The following is an 18,439-nucleotide window of genomic DNA, read 5'->3' on the forward strand; positions in this document are numbered from 1 at the left end:
AGTTAATGTGTTTGAAGGGGAATTACCATTGATGTTGTTTTCCCGTGCTTCCCGGGGTCAAAGAGCGTCTCAGCGTTGTCACGGCGTCCAGTCTCTTCGCTCGTTACCTGCGAGGCACCTGGACAGGACGGCGGCAATAAATCAAACGCACACAACTGTCGGGTCTCCGCGCCGCAGATTACCGCGGATCCAATCAAGGCTGGGAAAAACGACTATTGATTTGCTCCAATAATAAACAAAATGCAGAGAGAGAGAGAAGAGAGAGCGCGTTTACCTGTAGATTCACGTAAAAAATGTCTTCCATGTCAAATTAATATTTTTATCCATAGATTTTCCCATCCAAAAGACAATGCTAGCAAATGTTGCTAGACGATAAATTGTCTCTGAAGTTTTTGCGATTAACGATTGTATTGTTTTCAAGTAATATAATAGCATAATAACACAATTCTAATGAACATTAACGGTGGAACTGGAAGACATGTAAAGTATCTAAAATAAACAAAACAACAGAAACAACAAATAAAATGAATTATGAAGTCTCTGTAAACAAAATAATCATTCAGAAAAAAGGTCTAGTTGAGACCAAAGCACCAGACTGAAGACTTTAGTCATTAAATTTTTGGTAGAAATAGAAAAAGAATAAATAATGCAAATTTATCAAGTGATTACTTGATTTATTGTTTATTGCAAAAGGCCTAGACAATGCTACAAAATAACATTCAATTTTACAATTTTTTACTATTCAATTATTACATTCATTTAGCAGAGGGGTGTCCAAAGTGCGGTTCTGGGGCCATTTGTGGCTCTTTGACTGATTTTGTGCGGCCCCACCAACTGCAATTCAATAATTATACAAATTTCAGGTTAAAATTACTACCAACTTACAATGGAAAATGTTAGATACAACACAAAGTATTTGTCTTTTTACAACCAGAAAGATGAATGTGGCAAATAAACCATAAAGGTTCGTTCTGTCTTCTGTCTCTATCTTCAATAAGTTATTTTAACTCATATTTTCTAATAACAAATGAAAAACATTACATTTCTACTTCATTACCACATTATAAAATTTTTCATCACATTGTCCTCTTTTGATTAAAAGAAAATATGTGATAATTTATAGTAGTCACATCAGATTTTATTTTGTTCCCACAGTTGTTCTGGTTTTTAGCAGCAGCTCCTTTGCTCTAAAGCAGCTTGATGAATTTAACTGGCAGCTAATAAAAAATAACATTTAAATCAATTATTTTTAACTTGTATTTTATTTAAAAAGATTTAATAAAACAACAATTCTGATGAAACATTTTAGATATAGAATTACATTATTTTTTTAAATTTTACATTGTTTTTTCTCATCTTCCCTCCAACTTTCTGAGACCCCCTAGCGCCACCTGGCGGCCCTCCATTGAGCCACACCCCCCACTTTGAACATCGCTGTTGTAACCCATTGCAGAAGCGCTCCGTTTGGTGAAAACAACACTCTTTTAATTGGCCACAACCTCTGTGATTTTAACTCACGCGACCCTCCGTGACTTTGTTGATTGTTTTCATAATTCTTGTATACTTCGTGACGCCACGGTAACCAGAGCTGTAAAAAAAAAAAACACGTTCCTTCAAGGATTCTCCGTATTGATTTCAAACAGTTCCCGCACACAGGCTAGATTTCAGGTCAATTAGACATATTTGGGCATTTGCAAATCATTTTTCTTGTGCTTCTCAGATCCTGCGGCTCTAAAACTGCACTTTTGGCCCTAACAGCACTGTTCGGATTCTCAGCGGAGCTTGACATTTTGATCCGCAACAGAGACTAAATGATAACCATTTCCTTGTAAATACAGTTGCCTGCGGGGGAGGGTTTAAATAGACCGAGAAGGACTTTTTCACTCACTGGCTTTATTTTCGCAGCTCATCTAAATACGGACAGCCAAAGCATTTAGAAAATAAAACGCACTTTATGTATAAATGTAGAAAAAGGATGCCGATTGTTTTTGTGTTGCTTTTCAACTGTGGCTTCAGCTCCTCCGTCTTCCTCTCTGTCACTGTTTTGTTTTTGTTTAAAGAGAATTTTTCTCCTGCTCTGTTTGAAAGAACAAGTTTTCTTTTGTTTGAAGTGTTTGGTCTTGGCATCTATGATCACTCTCATTAGGGCTCTCCTCTCACTGCGAGCAAAAACACTCCGACTCATTTATTTTTGTTTCAAACATCTCATTGACTGCTGTCTGAGCGCTGCATCCACATCTAAGAGAAGATTGTTTATTTGAACCCAGTTAACACCCTTTTCTTCTGCAGTTTTAAATATAAATAGAGGCCGTATCGATTAGTCACTCGCTGCTTTTTGGACGATGCCCCACTATCTCTGGAAAAGCAAGTAAATAATTCTTTTTACCAATAAGTGAGAAGATGGGCCGGCATATTTATTTTAGCCTTGAGAAAAAGTCGGTGCTGAAAGTTTGACCCATGAGTATCCTCATGACAACACTTGAGATCTCTGCTGCTTTATGACAACATCATCCCACGGCTGCACTCACGATCACAGGCGCCGGTTCTGTGGGCGCTTTGGGGTCGGCTCACCCACGGAGAGTCCTGAAGACCACGTGCGCCAGGCAGCCTACACTTGTCATTGATTTACGAATGACCACAGCAACGATGGTGAGCTCTATTAATATTCATTACAGGACAGGACAGTAATACTTCGCTCCCACAAGTCTGAACCTGAAGTGAGCTGCGCCGTTGATCCGCCATCTTGGTAGGCAGGCATAGAGCAATGCATACTGGACTAATGGCTTCGAGACCAACAAAAAGAAAGTATATTGACACTTTTGATTAATGTGCAAGAGAGAGATGTAGACACATTGCATGTTACTGTTTACATCCGGAAGTCTCCCACATGCGCACAATGGTGGAAGGCAAAAGGTCGATTCTTTTACTTGCCATCGGCAGCAGAGCAATCGCATTAACTAAATGAAACCTGGAGATATCTGTATTATTCATCTAGTGCAATGCGCCAAAGCAAAAGAAAAACAAATGCAGAAAAATACTCTGAAGAACAACTCAAAACCACTCATGTTCTTTTTTTTTTTTTTCTCGCGGTCTCTGTCGGCTACGCTACACGCAGACCTGTTGCCATAGCAATGGACTGACAACTGCTCCACCAGCATATCAAGATTGAACCACAAAAAAGCTTGAGGTGGGATTTTACACATGATGTCACGCTGCAGCTTGTCTCTACTGACATGCTCCTGCGCTGCCACTATGCATAGAGTTTTATCCACAAAACCATCACTGTTCCAACGTGAGATGTGCAGTAATTTGTCACAAAAATGTTCATAGTTCCCTTATTTCTTATCCAGTTAAATAGATATGTAAATTAACTATTCATCCTAGTACTAAATCTAGGAAGTTTGGTTTCTGTCAGTTCTTTCAGAGTCCTAAACAATTTCTTAAAACATACTGGGCAAATAATTAAATTTTACATACATTTTTCATACGCTGTAGGAGAGTTTGCTAAATACTTTATGTCCTACCTGACGACTATAATGAATATTGCGTTAGTCTACGAACGAACGAGGTAATTAGTCTGTTTTTTGTCGTTTATTGAACTCAGATATTACTAGTGGCTGCAGTGTGCCACGCAAATAATGTTATCTGGCAAATAATGCCAGAAAACGCGTGAAAAACGTCTCAAAACCGCTCAAATTCTGACAACAGCTGCGCTGGTCAACAGAGCAGAGGTTACGTTAAAGTGAATCAGGAACATCAATACCAAAAACAAAAAACACGCATTCAGTCCGTCACAGTTTTATGTTTTCAAACTTGATGTTTATTTAATAATTCATTAATAAACGGTCGACTGAAAACCAGCGGCGGTGGGTTAGCTAGTGAGGATCCAGAAACGAGGCTTGATTGAGCTTCAGACGGCGTCATAAGAAAACCTGTGGGGGAACGTTAAAAGAAGAACATCACATTGTAGTCTTCGTGATTCTGCACAATATTACGTTTCACAGTGAGCCTCATAAAGATGGCTGATAGTAGCTCCAGGGAAAGATAGCGCCGTGTCACATCGTTATCAAAGGAGCGTTTTGTTCCTCCTCTCACACTCGGTTCGTATTCCTCCAGCAGCAGGCCTGTGATCTGTTTTATTTGTGTGTGCATGTCTTTGTGACCCTCTCCGATGCGCCGCTGGAGATCAATTGTGTTTGTACTGTATGTGAATGTGTATCAAAGAGTCCCCACAGTCGATACCTCCACTTATAAAGTAATGTACTGACACAGGAGAGTCCAGGGGGAGTGGGGAGGAGGCTGGGTGGAAAACACTCGCTGCTTACACAGAACAGGTTTTCATGTAAAAAATACAAACGCAATCTCATGAATGCATTCCTCTGACAGTGCAGGAGCTTTTCCAGGGAGCGGCGTGGTCTTTCTGCGTTTCCCAAACTTAAAGTTTTATCATGATATTTTGTGGAATTATTGTGATAACAATAAACGTGACTATAATTATTTATTATTTTTTAGGTAAATGTATGGCTGTGACTGCATGACAGCAATTATAGCCCCTCAAACTAATTTTGAAAATCATTCCCAATTGTTTTTATGACATATGGGAATGATTTTTACGACACCAGTCATATAAAGAAGTTGGATTTGTATCAATAAGTGCAACATTGGAAAAACAATGAGTAAAGTTGTAAACTACTAACCCCAGCAATCCGAACAGTTTTGGTTGGTTTCAAACAGTAACTGGAATTTATTGTGACAACAATAAATTAAAATTCTTATCATGATAAAAAAAATTATCACGATAAATGACAAATTCTGCGAATGTTGAAAAAAACTGTTTTAATTTAATTTCTTATTCCATTAAATAAGAAATGAGATTAAAATCACACTATGGACCAGTGCTTGAATAAATCTATGATATTTTATGCCCTATAATTGCCAGCTAATCTAAAATAACGGGGAAAAGTACCATAAAACTGCTCAACCTCTTCAACTGACATGCTAATTGTAGCTAATGATTAGCCAAGCGTTTTGTCACATGGCCCAAAATCCTCACATATTTGCCATTTTTTTGTTGTTGTTGTTGGGATGTTATTTATTTGGAGATCCAAAACTTAAAAAGGATTTTTCGCGCTGACTTCTAGTTTTCTATTTTTTGGGTTTGACTGAAGAACAGGATTTGATCAACTTCCTTTCAAAACGCTTGTATGTTTAGCCAAGTTTAACAAATTAGATAAAAGTTAACTTGGTTATAAAAAGATAAATATTTGGTGTTGTACTTAATTTTCAAAATCAAAAAATTTCCGAAAGTCAAAAATTTTTTAATTTTCAAACTCAGAAATGACCTTGTGTTTTTTTCTAGAAATTTTCAGAAATCTTATAATTTCTGATTTTTTGGTGGAAATTTACTCTTCCTCTTTTGCCCCTAATGGTCCGTCGTACACCAATCCCTCAAAGAATATTTAATGTTGGCAGATTTCAGATGTGATATAATATAATGTTTGTTTTCAAGGTCAGGTCCATTTCCCAGGTTTGTTTTTTAGAGTTTGGAGTGATTTTGCTTCAGTTTTAGATTGTAACTGCTGTAAAAAAAAATATGAAGTGTTTCATTGTTTTTCTCAACTGGAGCTTCTCTCCTTCTAAACAGTTTCTCCTAACAAAATTAATTTAAAGATCTGAAACATTTTCACATGTCCACAAATTTCAAAGAGATTTCAAAAATGTTTTACACCATAACCGCTATAACTAGTCAGATTCGTCTGATTTCTTTGTCTTTTTGAGCCTTTTTGGCTTCTCTTGCATGCATGTAGTAGTTGTAGTGAACTTCTTGGTTTTATTGCTTTTAAGCTGTCGTCTGCCTTTAGTGAAAACTGCAGCAGAAAGAAAAACTTCCTGAAAACTAGTTGCAGAGGATAAACAGAGAGGGTAAAAAGCATCTTTTTGCTGTTTCACTAAACCACAGGGGAACGCTGTCAATGAGAAGTTTCACAGCAGCAAAAAATCTCACCTGGTTGTTTTATAAATCCTCCAGACTCAGGAAGGTATTTGTCCTTGTAGGAAAGAAATTATTCTCATGCATTTCAATATTATATTGACCTTATAACTTGCGAAGTTTAGGCCATAAATCCATAGTTGTTCACCAACTCCTCCTTTCTGCTCTAAGTGTATTAGGTTGGAGGCAGCTCAAAAACAAGGCTGGGATTTTGTCGGATTTACACAAACTGAAGAAGAAGTCTCTCTGATGCTCTCTACTGTCAGGGTCAATTCTGGGGTTTTACATATCTTACGCAGCCATCAAAAGCTGTGTTTGAAAAACTAAGTACTCTCCATGATAAACTATACAGCAGAAGCACCGTTAGCAGCATCAGTTTAGTTTTCTTTTAAGACTTTATTCGTATCTAGATAAAAGTCAGAATTTTGCCACAATCTATTGAGATTTACTGACATTTCTATCTGCATAGCTGTCCTGAAGTTTAATGTTAAGGTTTGGACTTTGGTTCAGATTGGACTTTGAAAAGCTTTGGTATACAGAGGAGTCGATTCAATTACCATATCATCACTTTTCCACCGCCACACTTGACCTTGGGTACAAGGTGTTTTTGATGTTTGGGTTTCTGTCCATAGCAAATTGACCATATGTGTTGAGGCTCATTCAGAAACACCTTTTCAAATCTAAAAGCTTCCATATACTCAGGAACGCATACACAGCGGATGGTTGAGATTCAGGCATACCAATTTCTGACATTTGTCCCGACAAATTCCGTCATTTCATCCATAGCATCAGTGTTGCATTCACACCAGCCCTGTTCAGTCTGCTTTATTTGAACCATAGTTTGTTTTTCATAGAAACTCAGGCTGGACTATATGACTGAAAAGCTTATCATGATGTAAGCGTTTCATACCAGTCAATATCGATAATTGGCAGTATTGTTAAGTTGCGCTCAGTGTCTTCTTCAGAGGTTTTTGTGCCATTTCCATCAGTGGTTCTTGGTGCAGTGCCCCCACAGGCGAGGAGGGGAATGGGTTGCTCAATTAGCTTTATTGGTTTGGTTTGAACAGTATGAAAATGGAGCAAATGTTGCAGTCTACCAGACTACCAGGTGTGAAAACACCCTCAGTTTTACACAAATACAATCAAAAACACAGCATTTTGAGGTTGTCTTAAAAGCAATTTTGACTTGTCAAAATTACAGTTGAAGCTATTTCTAATTTAATTTTCATTTGCTTTGAACATATTTGCAATTTAATTTGCATTAATTGTTTGGATCTTATCTTTAATTAGAATTATGACTAATCAGATCAAAAAGTGAGATATCTTAAAATTATTTTATGACTATTCATAATTTCATTGTTGATTTATGTTTCAGATAGTCTGCAATAATTTACTGATGTTTTCAGTTAAAGCTTCCATACAACTTAAATCTGATGTTACTTATGCTAGTCAGAACGTAATTATTGGTATTTATTTTAGTCAAAATATAATTAGAGATAACTTAATTTACTAGTACTCATAAATCAGTTTCAGGTATCTGGAATGCAAGTGTGCTGAAACGTATTTTAGGTTAAAATGACGTGCCATGCAAAGGCAGGCCTTTTTGACATAAAACAATCTGCCTTTTATGTTAAAAGGGTCATTGCCAATTTTATTTGATAAAATAATGACAGGAATTGGTGTCCAAATCAAGTGTCATTAAATCTTGATATGTTTTAGCTGAATAAGGGGTGTACTGTCTTTTTAACCCCACTGTTTGTGTCTCTTTTGGTATTTCTCCTCTTGATCTGTGTGAATGTGAGGAAACTTGCCCGGTGACAGAAGTTGACCCCTGTGTCAATGGCGTATTAAGTCCGGTTCATTAGCCGGGCCCAGCTCCGTTGGCTGTCAGTTGTACTGCCTGGCAGTGTCAGCCGGTCAGTGTTAACTCTGATGGAGTGTTGTTGCCCCGCGCAGAAAGGCAGGGAAGAGCTACATAACAGGCTCCCAGTGACAGGTTCTCAAAAACAGGCGAGCCATGAATATGCAAACTCCTCCACAAACAGCCACGGAAAAAAAAAACCTGCTTGATGTAGCTGAATTTGAAAATAAGCAATTTTGATATGTCCAAGCAGCAGCATTGACACTTTCAGCAAATTTCCCAGAGTCTCACTGTCTCTTCAATTTTATTTCTGCAGCACAAGCGAGAGCAGAGAGTTTCTTGCCTGTTTCATCAGTAAATATTAAATAATGTTTCACTTTACTGTCACAACATAATGAAAAGAGGAGAGATGTGCTAAGGGATAAAAAGAACTCGTAATTGGATGTTTTTGAAATGTTAGGATATTTGTGTGTTTTTTAATTAGGTGATCTTGCACAACTAACGTGTCCTGATTGATTGAGATAAGGACCTCCTCTTAGCTCCAAATGTGCCTCAGCGCAGGCCTGTTTAATGCAAATTAGGCGAACTTGTGCCTTTGATATTGAAATGCTCTCACTGCATTCCTGCAAACATTTCAGTGGACCAAAAGGAACTGCATTTGCATTTTTTTCTGTAACTGTAACCGTGAGATTTTACTGTTTTATATTTAAACACAACTAATGCTGTGAAATATGGGTTAAAAGCAAATCGTCTTCACAAAGAAAATGGTACAATCATTTTATTTTAAGGTAATGCAAGCTTGAGACAGGTGCATTTGATCTCTTTTACACTTAAATATAATGCAATATGTTTAATGTATATTTAAGTAATTGGTAATTTTTTTGAATAGCTAGAGTTTCAAACATGTAACGTTAAGCATTTTCCTTGCAACATACTCCAAAAATACACAAAAAAAGCTGATTTCTTGATTTAAAATGTGACCAGAAATGTTATCAGTTGATTTTGTTAACTGTTAATTAAAAGTTCTGCTCAACTTCTTTTTACAATTGAAAAAATTTAAACATAATATTTAAATATTTATATTTTTTGTGATTGATTAAATAATTTATGGGAATATATGGTAAAACATAAATGACCACAAACTCAGATTTATTAATTACATAGGTTTTAATGCTTTAAAAATTTAATGCAACATTTATGTTTTTGTAAGGACCAAAGTGCTGTGTTTCTGGTACGTCCATAAATCTGATGCTCATCCTCAAACAACAGTGATGGACGACGAAGCCGCCTTTTTTGAAGGCTTTATTTCTGCTTCAAAAAATGATCTGATTGGACGCTGGATGCGACATCAAAATGCCGACCCCAACTAAAAGGCTTCTTGTCAATTACCATTGGTTTTAGCTTTCAAGATGTCAACATAATGCGCTAATTCTTCAATGTGCGCTTGAGATATAAAAGAAAAATGGAGGCAGTGCTTTGCTACTGATTGTTAACACTATGACAACTAGATAAGGTCAGAAAAATGTTTTAATAAAAAAATACAAGGTTGAGGGAAGTAGGTCAGCTATGCTAGCTTGACTTTGACAAACTTGGCATGTAGACATGCTGTGGAATTCAGTGTCTCTGTTCAGTTAAAAACTACAGTAGACGTTTAAATCAGCTAATCAACCACCGCTGTGTTGACGATTAATAATCACAAAATAAACATCAAGCTTGAAAACACAAACCTGTAATGGACTAAATGTTCTGTTCTGTTTGCATGTCTTTTTGTGTTGAATCCTGATACACTAACAGTTGCCAGTCAGTTGCTATGGCAACGAGTCTGTGTGTAGCATAGCTGACACAGAGAATGAGGTAAAAAATAAGAATACAATCACTATTCTTGCATTATTTTCCCCTTTGCTGTGGCACATTGCACTAAATTAATAATACTTCAATTTCCAGGTTTCATTCTGTTAGCAGAGTTGTTCCACTGCTGCGGCGCAGCTAAGGATGGCAAATAACAGAATCGTCCCACGTCGATTTGCTACACATGCGTGAAATTTCCGGGCGTAAACAGCGACATGTAACGACTCTATGAAAGCTACATGCTGCACCTTTAAAGTTTGCCTGGTGGTGATGACATTAACTGCTCTCCTTTCCTGTTTGGAGGAAAGTGCCAAGCATCACAGGACGCATCATGCATTTATCAAATATTCTCGTACATTAACTCAAATTGTTTTATGCAAACTATCTAAACAAACTTTATACTTAGGAGACATTTAGCAGCACTCGCACATCTAAATGCCTCTCTGCTCTGGCACACTCAGTGGCTCTGTCTGGTTCACCTCGCTACTTTTACTGGAAGGCCACTCTGATAGGCCCCTCGTAAGGAGAGACGCAGCATCCCGCCCGGGTCCGCGGGGAGCCCTTCAGAGGCAGCACTTCCAGTGACTTCAGTGCATTAAAGCTTTTACCTTCTAAAGGCTTCGGGACAGAAACAGGCCATGCTCTTTGTCTCCACCAGGGAAAGAGGGAATGCATTGTCTTGTGAGGACACTGATTACTTAGGAATCGGTCATCAATTATTCAAACGACAGAATACTGCACTGCCTCCACCTTTTGTGACAAGACCGCCTTTCAAGGCTGGGAAGTGGGGAGGCACACCCTTGCCAAGTGCAGAAGAATCAATACGAGCCGAAGGGAGTTGGCTTCCTTGTTTTCCTTTCGGTCTGCCTCGCTCTATGTGGCGGTGTGAATTTGGGGCCCCTGGCATTGGCCCCTTTGGGAGGCCTTGAAGTGCCAGCTGCTGAGCAGGCCACAAGGGGAAGGCGGGCCACCATGGTAGCCCGCGCGGTTTGGACCCGGCCTGCGGGCTTTCTGTCATATTCAGTGTCTGTTGTCTTAACTCCGCCGATTAGCCGTAAGTGAGCCTGATGAATGTCCGCCGTTCATCCGCTCACCTCCTCGGGATAGCAGAGGTGGAAGTTGCCCCAAGGTTTGAGACAGACACAAAAAAGGGGGGACTTTCTCCGAAGATGGGACCACCCAAGATTTGCATACTTGGGGTTTTTTTATACTTTGTTTTTCTTTCTTGCCTCCACTCGGCGGTGTTGCCATGTTTTTCTTTGGACCGCACTTCTGGCATTCCCTACTCTCCGACTCCTTAGTCACTGTCACTGAAACACAAAGCACCCAACACATACAGCGCGTCCCGGTCCAGACAGCCTGACCTCGCTCGCTGGAAGCCTTCAGCACTTTGCAATATTCTGCATCAGATTATTTTCTTCGTTGCTGCAGAGCCAGAGTCCTAATTTAAAATCAGTGGAAATCACTGAACAGGTCGAATGTCCCGGTAGGAGGGCCGCTGCTGATGGATATCTGCGTTAAAATGGGTTTATATACAGTAAAGCAGGGATACAGTTACCAGGATCTGCTTTTTACTCTATAGCCAACTCACCAGGCTTCAGGATTTTACAAAAACTGTTTTGGCTTTTTCAGTTTCTGAACCGCAAATTTATCCACAATCAGGAAACTTTAACTGTTCCTGGAAAAATTAGAGAAACTCTGGAACCACAAACTGGTTTTCTGAGGGGAGTTAATGGAGCTGTCCAGCCATCCAACCAAGCATCCATCCATCCATCCATCCATCCATCCATCCATCCATCCATCCATCCATCCATCCAACATAACATCCAACGATATGTCCGCCCATCCAAACGAACATCTAACCAGCCAGTCATCCATCCATACATACATACATACATAACATTTTCTTCCAGATTTTCCTGCAGCTTCTGACTGATTCAACAAAAATGTAAAGGAAAAAAGGAAAAGCTGAGAGAGGAAAGAGGGATGAGTTGAGTGGTGGAGGGTGGTGCTGCTGGAGGAGTTGGGTAACAATGGCTGCTCTCCAAGACCAGCTAATAGTATCTGACACGCTGCAATTTTGAGGCTTATATCAACATAGTTTTTACAGCTGTAATTAGCCACCTAATCAGAAGCACATTGGTCGGGACAATCTGAGGCAGTTGGGGGCAGTTTGGGGGCAGACTGGGTGATCCGCCTGCGGCCCTGCGGCCAGGCTGCAGCTCTGGGCCGGACCAGGCTAAATGGAGGCCAGCCAAACGAGCTGTGGGTGGGGGATCATCCTGACTGACGCACACACACACACACACACACACACACACACACACACCGAGGTGGGGGCTGAGTCCCAGTCCTCCGTGTGTGTGTGTGTGTGTGTGGATGTTTCTCTTTCCATTTTCATGGTAACATCTGTGTTAATTGTGCTGCAGCTGAGTGGATTTCCATGTTTGTTCAGCGGATGTTTGAGGGCAAAATGGAGAAAAGCGTGCGACTGTGAAAGAAAGAGGGGACGTGTGCATGTGTGCGGTCACCCCACCCCTCGTCAGGGCCGAGTGCCGAGTCACCCGAGTCTCAAACGGCTCACACACACGCAGAGGGAGAGAGGGGGAACAGGACGCGGCGCTCAGCTGGGGCCAAAGTCAACAGATGAGCTGGTCTGAACTGGCTTGCTGTGTGTTCTGATTGTAAATTGCGCTGGTGATGATTAGAGAACTCCAGCACAGGATGTCGACTCTTAAAACTGTCCAGAGAAAATAATTTTCTACTATGTTCAGGAAACTTTTTTTCCTCCTTTTCTTTCTCTGCTTTACGCTGCTCCCATCGTCCTCAACTCCGACTTTAATTTAAACATCATGGGCCTGGAAGAAGAAGTAGTCGCTGTTTAAAGTGGTTTAAGGCCTCAGCAGGAAAAACACAATGGAGAATGGAGCCTCTTTCTCTCTTTTATTATGCAGTGAAAACAGATTCATACAGAATCCACAGATATATGGATAACATTGATTAAATGCTAAAATGTTTAAAATGTTCACATTTTCTCAGATATCTGGCTGTATGTTAGTTTTCGACAAATGTCGAAAAATTCCACCGAAAGTGGGCGGAGCTAAGATGCTCAAAGGGGCGTGGTTAACTGAGAAGATGATTGGGGCGTGGTCAAGACAAGAGAGCACGCTATTGCCAATTTAACAGCCTTGGTGCCATATTTCATGAGTTTTCAGACCCTGTAGTGACTTCTTTATTTAAAAAAAACTAGCAATAAGTCTAGTGGCTTTTTTCTGTGTTATTTGAGATTTTGGCAACAACAAAGTTACAAAGAATGAGATGGTTTTATTCCTGTACTCAGGTCTGTGACTTAGACAAGCTGTATTGTTGTCACCAATAGGAAATATCCACAATTCAACCCAAAGGGGGCAGCACTGAGACATTTTGTACGGCAAATTATTGCAATTTAGACAGTTCAATGTTCTATGTCTGTGACATAGAAATCAACTAATACTGTTCGAAACCAACAGGAAAATTCAACTGTAGTAGTCATTCTTTAACCAAAAGAGGGCAGTACTAAGACAGCTTTCGGCAAAAATATTACTGGAAATGTTTTTTATTTTATTTTCCTTTTTGCAAAGTAACATAAAGAGGGCAACTCTTCAGTGCATATTTATAATTTTGATTTGGACCTTAGATGCTCTTTATAGAAACAGTTCCTTCCAACTAACCAAAGACAATTAGCAAACATCTCATTGTAGGAGCTACTTCTCAGAACAACGCTGGTAAAAACACTGTTAAAGGGTTAATAGAGGAGCCATGTTGTGACGACTTCCTGAAGGCGGAGTTTCAGAAAGAGCAGGAGCTTATTAAAGAGACAGAGGCCCAATTTCAAGGCAGTAAATCAGGAAGTAAAATTTCAGATTTTACATATATAGAGAATTGTTTTAACAACTGACGGTAACATAATTATCTAATTGTGCCATAAAAATGCACTATGTGCCTGGAAATCGCATAATACTGCCCCTTAACCAAAGTATTGTGATTATGTTTACATCGATTGACTAATGAATAATTAACAGAAGATACAATTTTCAAATATTGTTTAACATCCAGCTGCCATTTTGCTGCCAGGAGGAACGTCGTAATTTACCAACGGGGGAAAAAATTGTTTCGCAGCAATTCAAAAGACTAATAAATAGATTCATAAACACAAAAACAAAGAATATGATATCTATAATCTCAGGATGCTTTAGTTTTATAAACCTACAATATAGTACCATTGAGTTATAGTTTTTCCCCATTAAATTCAGTTTTTATTTATTTCATGTAACAAAATAGTTTTTCAGTTTCAATTTTTGTTATTTTGTTGACGTTGGAAACCAGCTGGTTGGTTCTGACCCACTGATTCACCTTTAAGGCAACTCCTTTCACCACATCCTTCAGCCTAATTTAGATTTGCTTCCTTGTTAAAAACTTCCACCCTTAATATACGACTTCCACTTCTCCAAGTCAAGCTGAAAAAATATGACTGCAGAGAGAAATGTATGAAAGAGCATGACTGTTTTCCTGAAGTGTGGCAGCTGCTACTTTTTTCTACCTGAAAGAAAAATCAAAGTGGGATCTGAATCCTGCGTTTGACCTCTGACCTAGAAAAAAGTTTGCCATTTACAATCATTTCTCTAATTACCATATGCACATTTTTTCTTGTTACCACCATAAAATTTTGTTCATTTTGGTAAAAGTAGAATAAGTCATGGTGGTAAAATGGCCTCCATGCTCCTGGTGAGTTAATTCTTCTTTGAGTCGTTAATTCTCAGTTACAAAAAGGATTTGAGTCACTTTCTTTCAAAACGTTTGCTATTTTTAGCCAAGTTTAATCAATTAAAAAGCTGATTTGGGTGCAGCAGAGTCAACATTTCAGTAAAAGTCTCTGGATCGACATGGTGGAACTTATTATAAAAAATTAGTTATAAAAAGATGGATACTTTGTGTCGTAATTAACATTTTCCATTGTAAGAGAATTATGTAGGTAATAAATCTACCTTGATGATAAATAAAAAGTCTTCATTTACATCAATCCCATGGGATCGATGGGACAATTTTTTATGATTCTTGAATTGCCATTGTGGGCCGCTCAAAATCCATCTAAGGGCCACAAATGGTCCCCAGGCCGCACTTTGGACACCTCGGGCGTAAATGGATGGTTTCTCCACAGCTTACTAAAACAAACAAATAAATTCATGAATTAAATCGCAGCACATTTAGGTTTAGGATGAGAGACAAACAGGAAATGTAAGCTACAGGAGGAGAAAGTAAATGGAAATCAAATGAAGAGAACTGCGTCGGACAGTAATGGTGGATTCTCTGGTTTTTAGCTAGCTGCGTCCCGCCTGCTCCAGTTTGGCGTCGGTCATTTCGCCTCGGCCTGCTGCTGGTTGCAGCGGTGTGCATTAAAACTGCAGTCATGGTTTCTCGGGGGCCTCAGAGTGTTTCAAGGTATGTGAGAGAATTCGGTGTTTACGAGAGAGACTTGGATGTGAAAAGACCCAGATTTATACGTCTTGCTTTTGGAATATCCATGAGACATGTTGGAGGCAGTGAGGGGATTTTATAAAAGTCCTCTCTGGTTTCTCTGCTTCAGCATTTTATCCAGGTGAGGACATTACGCGGTGACAAGAGCCATTAAAATCCCCCCTCCTCTTCTCTTGCTTTTCCTGGCTGCTGCATCGTCTCTGCAGAAAGCCTGAAGTGAACATGCATGAGGCGGATATTTCTCATGTTTATTTAACTAATTACTTCAGCTGGGATATTTACCAAAACAGCCGTTCTAAACTATACAGGAGATTTGTCTTGTGTTATGTCCATGCCTTGAAATCGTCTTTAGCTGATTATATACTTTTAAATTATGTAAAATGACTTTTTTGAGCTTTATATCATGTTATGATGTTATCCCCTCATAAAAAACACACCTGGAGTGCTGCTTGGCCTTAAATTCATGCATCTAAAATTAAGGCCTTAAAATGTCCATTAAAAAGTCAGTGTGTTAATCATAGGTCTTAAATTTAGTTTTGACAGGACTATTTCATTGGTATATTTCAGATGGAGTCAAGATGGTTGAGGCTACCGCTAACTAACTGCTAACATACCCTTGCTAGCTACCTTGCATGGGTTAGTGCATATTTACTGCCAGTTATCTGGACAAAGTTTGTACATTTCTGTGGCGATATGGATCATAAATTCTATTCATAATCAACTGAAAAAGTCTTAAATTCATATTTCTTAAATTAACGCCTTAAAAAGTCTTGAGTTAATACATAAGTAAATTAGCCTTTACTATTTTAATCACAGGTCTTAAATTTTTTCTTTACAGGAATATTTAATCTGGTGTATTCTAGACAGATTCAAGACAATTGAGGCTATCGCTAACTAGCTGCTCATGTACCATTGCTAGTCAACTAGCTTCCTTTTTTGTGTCTTTCAGAGAGCAAACTTCTCGCCAGTAGGCTGAATGAAGTTCATACATTACTCCGGATATATAGGTATTAAATTCCACTCATAAAAAGTCTAAAATCCCTCCATCTAAAATTTTGCCCTTAAAATGTCTTTAATAAATAAGAAAAAAAAGTTGGTCTTAAATACATCAATTACAGATAATAAATTCCATAATTAAAGGACTGTTTAGTATCGTATGTAGTTTTCTGTCAGGCACTCAGATATCTTTATTGTTTTCTAAGATTCAAAGTGGTTGAATCATTAATTAGCTGCTAATATACCATTGTTAGATAGCTAGGTAGCTTTTTTGTGTCTTTTTTGTTTCATGGTGTTTTGGGCTTGACAAGCAGGGAGCCACGAATGACAGTAACAGGCGAAAGTTATCGCCACTCGGGGTGAAACCCAACAACAACAGTAAAAACAGAAGAGCGACAAAAGTGTCATCAATCGTTTAGCTGGAGGACAGCTAACGATTATCGCTTCATCGTTCAAGTTCCATAGGAAATAAGTGGAGATTGAGTGACATCACAATCCATGTTTTGAGCCCTTTAAGCTCAAATTTATCGCCATTTGGCTGGTCGGTGCTCGTTTTCACCACTGGGTCACTTCTGTTGCCAACGCAAACAAAGCTAGGTGCATTCTGTGCAAAGAAATCTTTTAAGCTAGGTGCTACGAGGGGTTAAGGCTGCAGCACGAAGCTGCTGCCAAGAGCCACAAACAGACCTCAGAAATCTCACAATTTATGCTCTGCTTGATTGTAATACAGCGGGACCTTCCAATATTTAGTTTTTTTCTGTCTTAAATTTCATTCAAGGTGGCATTAAAACAGTCTTTAAAAGTCTTAAATTTGACTTGCAAATATGAAAAACGAATTGAAGTCAATGCAAAGTCCTTGTGAAGATAAAGATACGGTGTGTGTATATATATATATATATATATATATATATATATATATATATATATATATATATATATATATATATATATATACACAGTATATATATATATATATATATATATATATATATATATATACACAGTATATATATATATATGCACGTGTCATTAAACTTTGAGACTTCAGCTGCATCCTAAAGAGACGATGAGGAGTTGGCAATCCTGAGCCGGTCCTCTCTGCTTGTGGGTCTGGATTTTTAAGTGAACTGGAAGACCAAACTGGTCTGTTTGGGTGGTTTACTAGATGTGAAACCGCACTGAGTGTCCTTGGGAATAACTGTCCGTTTGTGTGTCTGTGTGTGTGTCTCCTTCAGTTCTGGCAGGAACCAGCAAACCACTGGGAACTGCTCCAGTTGTAACCAGTATGAACTCGTTTGTTGATTTTGGGACGGTCAGGGGTGTACGGAAGCCCGGAAAGGCAAATGAAAAGTAGAATCGAATTCTGCGTATCGTTTCTGCTGACCACATGACTCTGATAGAGGAGAATAATAAATATTAATTTCTTAATTCACTACTTGCTATTTAGTCATTTTTATGGTACTAACTTATTATAAAAGTAATCCTAAAGTGCTTTACACAGAAATGTATCACCAGTATTTGTTTTACTGCATCTTTAATGGCTCATAAACAAATCAACAAATTAAATTGTGGGGGCCAAAAAGATGATTTTGACAGAAATTGTCTTGTTTCAGATGTTTTATTCGTCTTTCAGATTTGAAGGAAATTTACTTTTTTCATATTACAAAGTTTATTCTGTGTGTAAGCAGTAAATAAGCTAGCTGTTTATCTATCAAATGCTCTTAACGGTAAGTATATTTGGAGTGACGAATTTGTTAATTTTGTAATTTATTATCAGCTTGGGAGAGTAAAAATATTTCAAACTATTCATTTTTTCTGTTTTCATAATGCATTCATTTACTATTTATTTATTTGTTTATGTTTAAGATTTTCCTCCCGATAAATTTCTTTCCTGCTGATAAAGCAGAGGGTAGTGAGGAAAAAGAAGTCAGATGCTTGAGCTAAAAATTACTGTCTTGGAATAAAAAAATGAATACATGAAACAAACAATAACGTAACAGCTTTTCTGAAAAAAAAGTAACAAAAAATAAAATTTTTGCCTGTTTATAAGTCTTAATGTTCGTAAAAAACAGTAAATTTGGTCAGCCCTGAAGTGTCATTTCAATGCAAACCCCAGCACAGATGAGTATGAGACACTGAATGGTGACTTTTTCGTCCCTTCTGTGAAGGGACAAAGCGGTGTGGCGATGTAAAGGAGGAGAGTGAAACCAACCTGTCTTCGTTCTCCAGCT

General features: G+C 38.5%; 1 long non-coding RNA gene across 1 annotated transcript; it reads left to right on the plus strand.

Annotated features, from left to right (window-relative positions):
• Nucleotides 1-16,153: 16,153 nt before the first annotated feature.
• On the plus strand, nucleotides 16,154-17,640 carry LOC114144283 (uncharacterized). Its single transcript, XR_003595456.1, has 2 exons — nucleotides 16,154-16,219; nucleotides 17,444-17,640. It is a non-coding gene; the product is annotated as an uncharacterized LOC114144283 (long non-coding RNA).
• The last annotated feature ends 799 nt before the right edge of the window (nucleotides 17,641-18,439 follow it).

The sequence above is a fragment of the Xiphophorus couchianus genome, chromosome 5 (assembly GCF_001444195.1).
Source record: "Xiphophorus couchianus chromosome 5, X_couchianus-1.0, whole genome shotgun sequence".
In the NCBI taxonomy this organism is placed as follows: Eukaryota; Metazoa; Chordata; class Actinopteri; order Cyprinodontiformes; family Poeciliidae; genus Xiphophorus; species Xiphophorus couchianus.